The sequence below is a fragment of the Mytilus trossulus genome, unplaced genomic scaffold (assembly GCF_036588685.1).
Source record: "Mytilus trossulus isolate FHL-02 unplaced genomic scaffold, PNRI_Mtr1.1.1.hap1 h1tg000244l__unscaffolded, whole genome shotgun sequence".
In the NCBI taxonomy this organism is placed as follows: domain Eukaryota; kingdom Metazoa; phylum Mollusca; class Bivalvia; order Mytilida; family Mytilidae; genus Mytilus; species Mytilus trossulus.
Window position 1 is genome coordinate 4356807 of NW_026963317.1, and position 8725 is coordinate 4365531.

Genomic DNA, 8725 nt, shown 5'->3' on the forward strand with positions numbered 1-8725 from the left:
AGTGAAAAATGACCAACTCGCAGTAAACCATATAGTATTATTCGCCTTAATATAGCGTCGCAATAAAAGTTGTGCTAGGCGTATTTCAGCTGGTCCCTAGACAAAAAAGTGTACTGGTTCAGCGATTATAGACGTAATACTAAACTCCGAAACATAACAATGAACTAAAATCAAAATCATAAAGACTTAGAAGGACAGAGGCTCCTGGATTGGGACAGGCGCACAAATGCGGCGGGGTTTAACATGTTTCGTGAGATAACAACCCTCCCCTATACCTCTAGCCAATAAAGAATGAAAAACACACAGTAATACGAACAGTAAAACGCACTTCAATAGGAAATACAAGTCCTATGTCAGAATAGGAAACAAACTAAGAAACTAATTAACATGCATGACAATGATAATAAAATAACAAAGGACTACTATACATAAGACAAGCAGTTACTGTCATACGCCAGCTCCAGACCACAATTAAACTAATTGAAAGGTGTTATATGTCCTCATTATGCACACTCTCTCCCTGTTGCATTTATTGCTATTTTGTTCCGGAACATTCATGAAATATTTGTCACTGGCAACAACAAAAAATCGATAATTTAAAATAGGTTGTTTACATACAAATTACGAAGAAACGTAAGATTCAACTTCCGAGGACAAAGTTGCCCTTATAGATGGATTTAAATATGTTTTAACTTCACTTTGGTCAAACACCTCTTTAATTGTTTCGTTCTTATTTTGCTTGAATTTCAAATTTCAGTTTCAGCGTTCCGTATGTGAATTTTTTACTTCAAATTCAGCCGTTTAACATTGTACTGCTTTTTCGAGAGCGACATTGGTGTACGGCCAAAAATGGAAAAAATCCATCATGCAGCTGACAGTGTGGCTTCTCTTTGCACGTCCCATTCTGACTGGGTGTACATGTGAACTTTTAGTTTGCTAAAAGTCGATTGTCGTACAATAACTTCAAAATACCCAAATAACAAAATGCAAATACGGGACAGTAATATCCTTTAATATACAAAAAAATCTATTCCTTTTGTTTACTATAATAAAACAGTGGTTGATTTAGAACCTATAATGGAGCTACGTGTATGATAACCAGTCCAAACATTGTCTTTAAGGTAGCAACCATGTAACTTTAAAAGTGGGGTGAGGTTGTTTTGTCGAAGCGCTAACAATTTTATTAAGTTTTTCATCGCCATCAATCAACTTGTCTGGTTCAAAATTTAACACTAAAAGGCATGGATAATTTTTTTTTTTGTCCTCTTCTGGCACAGAATATTATATCATCAAATAAGGGATCAGAATATTTTAATGTACCATTATCGAAGTCCCTAGTGGTAGTATCAAGTAAAAAACAGGGACTATCTAAATATTGGTTCCCCAGAAGATTACCATTTATCGCTGATAAAAACTTTTGAACACAATTTTCAACTTTCAAAATGCCGACACCTACAACTGGATAGATGGGTGCTTAATGTAGTACAGCGGCAACTATTACATAAACATGAATGCAAGTTGGGTGCTTAATGTAGTACAGCGGTAATTATTACATAAATATATATGCTCGTTAAAATAATGTTTATGGTATACGTTTATATATGATATGAAAGGTTTCAACTTTTACAAAACCAGAGCTATACGTTGGATTTTAAAGTTAACTTTATTTGACCTTTTCAATTTTATTTGACTTTATTTGCCTTTTTAACTTAATTTGGTTCGAGTGTCAATGATAAGTCTTTTGTAAACGAAACGCGCGTCTGGTGCAAAAACCGGCAAAATTTATATTTCGGTATCCATGCATCTATGATGAGTTTTTGTAGATACATTGTAACAGTATCTTTGCTGATATTGTATCCTATTACCGTCTTAATTTCAGCGTAAAAAAGATTATATTAAAAACATCCCACACTGTGGACTAGCACAACCTTAAACCATGCATTCAGTATCATGAAGCGCTTTTTCATGAGCCCCTTGGTCGACCTCCTTACGGAACGCTTAAAGCTGAATATTTAGGGCAAACAACTTACAAAGAACAGATAAAAAAGTTTAAGATAATCTTTCATTCTGTACATGAAATGATATATTCTTTATCCAACATGATTGCAGATAGTAAGAAGTCGTAAAGCAAAACAGAAAAAAAATGAAATCAAAAGAGATAATACATCGTGTATTGGGCCTTTTTATGGCTTAGAGTTTAGTAGAAAATGTATATATACATGCTCAACATTACCATACTATTTGACCTACTGCAAGTTGTTCAGTTTTTACGGTTACTCCTGTTTCTCCTAAAATATGGGTGCTAGAAAAACCAGCAGGTAAAATGGTCAATATCAGAGCCGTACATCTGGTTTTGAAGTGAATTAATTGTCTTCTTTTAAGAAATATTAATTTTATCATCCAATTTTTCACCGCTTTCAACTGTCCGTTTTATTTCATACATAAACTTTTAAGCATCAGTATGTTTTTAATTCATATTGTTTGGTTTCGTTCCGCTTTTATTTCGTTTCGCTTTTTACAGGTATCCCTCTTATTGCCCCTTTTCTATTTTGATATTTTAAGCAAACATTTAAAAAATCAAACTTTCAAAAAGTGAAATAATCAAAATTGCGCGTTAGGTATAGTATTTTAAATGTTTGGTCAAATTTCTAAACTATCAAATTTATAAACGATATTTAGAATTTTGATATTTTAATAATTTGGTTAAAATTTCAAAATTTGAAAACTTGAACACAATTTGAAATTTTGATATTTTAAAACTTTGATCAAAATTCCAAAAATCTAAAATTTCAAAACTTTTTAAAACTTTGAATTGATAAGTGTTACACGGACCTCGGCGGTATGTAAAAGTTGTTCGAAATACGCCCACTTTGAAATAAACTGAATCTGTCTGTCCGTATATATTGTCAAAATATATTGACCAACATCAGTGTACGATCATCATAACACAATGGAGAAAGTGCAGACTCGTTTTTTTTTAATAATGTTAACAAAATAATTATTATTGAATTGTATCGATGACCTGAGACTATTATACTAATTTGTACATAGCAGTATAGTGATAAATAAATTTTATTTTAATGCATGGTAGTTGTAACCCTACATCCATTTTCTATGCCGATTATGCATGCATATACATTTGTCTTATTATCAACGTTTATCCTTAAGAAGATTTATTTTTAACGATGGTAGAAAAGATTACATACATGGAATGATTAGATTACTTATAAAGGTGTCCATTCATTTTGTGCGAGAAAATCACATATCAATTGTGTGTTTCGATTTTTAAGACCGTAAACTTTAATTTCAAGTTTAAAAATGTTCAACATATTTTCCAAGAACTCATATAGAAAAAAACATATTTAGAGAGCTTTAATCTCAATATGCTGTTAAAAAATTTCGGAATGCAAAGTAAAATTAAAATATTTGTGTCGGCTATAAGAGTATGAATTTGCTTATTATTTATTTGAATCTGAGACTCATATAAATAATAAGCATCTGTCCGGTGAACGAACTTGTTTTCGAACGACCCACAAAACTCCCTTTGAACGCTGAAGTTAAATAATCAATTCTAATGTAATGCGATTATGATTTTTTTATTTGACCAAACCGGGTTATGCATTTTGAAATCTATGACGAAACCGGGTTGTATACATTGACGAAACCGTCCAGTTCGATTTTGACATGACCCATTTCTTTCGTTCCATACACAGAGTTACAATTATTGAGATGCTAATAATAACTAAATTTGCAATCTCCGTGTCAATATCTATCTTCCCGTACCTTTCTTTCCGTTCAATGTGAACAATTTAACGAGAAATTAAACAATTTCGAGGCAAGGTTCACTCAATTCGTCATTTTGACATGCATTTTGACTTATTTCTCCGTTAATAGAGAACGGTTTTAGAAAATATTGCATCTCACAATAGAAAATAGTTGTATATGTATATATATTCTTCGATATCAGAAAACGAATTAAAAAAAAAAGAGAAACCTACCTTTCTTTTGTCTATTGGTGTTCCGTCATTGTGCCGGATGTTAGATAGCATCGAATCCGAGCAAATTTTGCCGGTGTGGTTTAGACACAGTGATTGAATTTCTCCTCGATCATTTGATGAAGATAACCTTATCTTTTAATTATTATATAGACAGGTAGAAAACCCAATACCATGTTTATACAGAAAAAAATGTCTAACTCTGGTCTCTCTGATTGGTTAATGGTAAACAATTAACTATTTGATTGGTCAGTGGTACACGATTAAATCTTTTAAAACGTTTACAGTCAGGACAACTCGGATGTCTCTGATACGTTATAGTGTGTGATAACATTGTGTGAGGGAATTAGAAGTTTGCTATACCACTGTTCACTCAAACGCAATTTATGACGATACCACTGCATCAATCTGTATGATTTATTTTTCAGTGTTTTGAAAATTGATTTTACTTTGTTGTCACGTATTATTTTTGAAACATTCAATGTTTTAAAAAGGCGAATTTTCTGTATAAAGTCAATAATTATGTTGACTTTTGAAGCCCAAACTTTCTACAGTCTTAAATATGCAAATAAAAGATTCAGAAAGTTTACCAATACAGAACTACATGTTTATTGAATTATGGCAAATCTTTTGGTTTACACATTTTTATTCGTTATTGCAAAATAATGAACTTAAAATATCTGACATTTTCTCCCTACCCAGTTTACCCCTATTATTGTTTTATGATGTGGACTAGTCATCATTATTAATTCGTAGGCAATTTGGTTGGATCAACTTGTTATTAATTAGACATGTTACGAAAAGGTATATTCACGACGCTGAGGTTGACAAATTACATTTTAAATGTGGGGTTGTGTCAAAACACAAAAGAGATTACCTGTGTATTCATTGAATATAATTTAAACCTGCATTGGTCCTTTTGGAGGAAATTCCGTAAGAAACGAATATTCAATAACATTTTTACCATAAAAAATATGAGAAATTGAGAGCAATGCAAAAAATGAGAGAGAGGGGGGGGGGGGGGGGGGAGGGGCGTTCATGTAAATGCAGTAGATGTGCGGGGCAACGGAGACACGGGGTACAGTCATACGTGAATTCTTCGACGAGCCCTTAACAGGTCTTTCAAATAATCTGTATTATAATCTATTTTATACCTACTCGTGAATAAGTTTCTTACGGTAATTTTTATAAAGTTATGAAAAGCAAACAAAGGAGTGTATGCATTTCGGTCCACTTGTTTACCACCTATTTTTTATTTAACGGGGGTCTATTTTAAAACACCTTAAACAGAATTTTGTTTTACAATTTCAACTTGCAACTTGTTGCATTATAGTTTTAGGAAATTTACTCGCGATCATATAGCTTCGAATGCATGTTTTTTTCCCTTTATTTTCTTACAACTTTGTCTTAATTTGAACAGTTACAGCTCAATTTGTATTTTCTTTGTAAGGTGTTTGTGATTTATTGATTGTTGGTTGCTTTACATCCAGTGGCAAATATTTCATGCGCGTTCAGAACGCTAAGAGGTTTGTGTAATACATGCCCCACTACTCACCGGTTGAACATCCCTGCAGCGTTTCAAATGCATGATAGCATAATGACTTTGCATTTACACCTTAACACCACTTCTTCAAATATTTTGTATTTTATAAATTCCTGAAACGTTTTGTGGAAATTCGCCAACCGTTTCATTAACAAATGACGATAGTAAAAATAACACCAAAAAAAAATGAATGATCGATTGGTCTTTTCTCTATTTAAGATAACAATGATAGGGGTTCTCTAAAAATATTTATGGCGTTTTTAAATCAAATCTGTTGGATGTGTACCTATTACTACTCTATGGAGGTATCTTTTTACAGGGAGGGGGAGGGGGCAGGATTCAATTTTAAAAAGGCAGGACAGGAGTTTCGAGATTGAAAAAATGGCAGAATGAGCAACTTCACACAAAATAGGCAGGATGACAATTCATGTCAAACAAGGCTGAATAAACTAATAAAAAGTCCGGATAAAATAGGGCGATAAAAAGGCAGGAAATATATAACAAAAATGGTAAAGCCCGCAATACTTTTCATTAGCCTGTCCTAAGTCAGGGGCCTGTAGTTCAGTGGTGGTCGTTAGCTACTGTCATATGTGTTCTTCGAAAATGTTTACCCCTACAGACGCCACCAACCACGAGTAGAAAGAAGAAAATGTTAACAAATGAATTTTCTATATCAGAGTGTCGGATATATGTCGAACACGCTATAAAGCACTTTAAAACTTTCAGTCATTGGAAGCTTATGAAGACACCGGAGAGAGAAAAATCAACCAGACTATAGAGCTCTGTGTATGATTAGTGGAGCGACAGAATGAAATTTTTCAGGAACTGTAATACAACAATAAAACTAATATCTATTTAGCTTAATATGTATATGTTATCAATCTATAATCGAATGAACTTGTATAACTCTCAGTCCCCCTTTTTCTAGCCCACCCCCTCCTGCACGAATACACTTTTCATGTCTTATGATAGCCAAAAATGATATCACAAAAGCAATTACCATCATAGTATGTTACATTATGATGTTTCAGATAAATGTGATTTGAATTTACCAAGACACACAATATTTAAAGTTTACCTGTTTAAATTATAATCAATGTTTTGACAACCTCAGCGTCGAGAATATACCTTTTCGTAACATGTCTAATAGTTTACCTTTAAACTTGTGTATGCTTTTCATACATGACTATTGAAAATAAGAACGTGCATGCATGTGTACGGTAACTAAAATGACCTTCAAACTGGACACTGGACGAGTCAATATTATGTGTTATCAATGAAAGTTAAGTTATGAAAGGTGAGAATTGCCACTTCTTCTATTTTCACAAAATTTTCCGAATACAAAGTTGAAAGGTTATTTTTTAAAAGCCTATTGTGGAGATAAAAGAGAAAGTTTACAAATTAGACGTTTCGTTCCATTAAACAAGTCATTTTCTTAAGAGAAATGCCGAAATACATTTTCCGCACGGCTACGGCAAGTAAAATTATTATTTATCATAACCAAAAAAGCATTTTTCAGTCTCATTGGAATATATTAATTACAATTAATCCCAAACTTAGGTAGTAAGTAAATGTAGTCAAAATATGTCCGATCTGCCTATTTTTGACCATCAAAAGTCAATACGATCGTTTAAAAGTCAATTTCGTCTAGTCTCTCTGATTGGTTAGAGGTACACAATTTCATTTCGTCTGACGTTAACAGGCAAAATAAATCGGGACTCTGAGATTAGTTGGTTGTTTTTAATATGGAAAAAAGTAAAAACACCAAAAATCAATCGTTTTATATCCGCCAACTTACATCCCAGCTCCTTTATCCGACCCGATGTGATCTTAGCCGGATATTCGGACTAGGTGTGTCAGTGTTATATCACTCGGATACCTCCGGCCATCAGGGTGATCTTACATGGACACACCGCGTCATCATAGGATAACTATTGCATATTTTATATTGAAACGGATTTCCCAAAAGCCTCATTATAAACATAAGAAGTATGTCAAGATATTTTCCCTAGGCATCATACTATTTACAGTGGCGAATCCAGGGGGTGGTCCCACGGAGTACCGGACCATCCCAATGACGAACCTCAATTATTTTTAAAGTGTCTATTTTTTCAATAACTAGCTAATTAACAAATTAATACTTAAGATTAATCCTTTCATCGCACTAATTGGTTAGAGATTACCTGGATACCTGGAGGTGTCACAATGATAGAATACGGATCAATACTGTATTCATGTAATTAAATTGTCAAAACATTTCGTCAATGTGAAGAAGTTGACTTCTTATTTTGAAAGGTAAATACAAATTATTTTTGTATTTTTAAGTGAAATTTTCATATATACTTGCATTATCCAACTAACTTAGTCTCGGTTTTAAATTTCATTATTTACATTTTGAAAAAAACAATCTCCTCCCTTTTCCTTCCTAAAAACTTTAAATGTTTAAGCACGACTGACCGACCTTCTATATATTTTAGGTCGTCAAGCTGCCCTAGTCCCAAACACAAGTTGGAGCAAGATGACAATATTCAGCCTAGAAAACGTCACAAAGCAAATCTAGATGAAGTTTGTGATAGTCGAGGGAGCTCATCTGAGGAGTCACGTTTGAATACAATTGTTAAACCTTCATGTTCATACGCTCAGCCATTGCAGTTTTCTACTAAAAATGATGTTGGTAATTTTTCGTATAAACTGCAACTCAGTGAGGAACAGAAATATCAACTTCTTAGGAATCATTTTATTCCGAATAAAAAAATTGTATTTCCAGTTACCAAGGATGGGGGTCGTAACAGAACATTTCAGAGTACTTGGTTGGAAAGATATGTAGGCCTTGTATATTCACCTTCTTTAAATGGCTGCTTTTGCATCTATTGCTTCTTATTTGGATCAGATGATTTAGGTGTTTTATCATCCTAACCTCTTTTAGATATGGCATCAGAACTGCGTTTGTGGCAAAAGACTTGCGAGTCAATGCTTTCAAAACCAGAAACTGTAGCCGGTGCTCTGAAAGTATGTTGCAAAACAGACTTCCCAAATATTTCTGTTATCTTAACAAGAGTGCACACACTGAAATGTCTCGCCTTCTTTACTAATCATTGATATTATATATGTTGATAGTCCTAATAATGAAGCTTTATTTCAACTGTCACATAAACTTAACATAAACCAGGAAAACGTAACATTGACC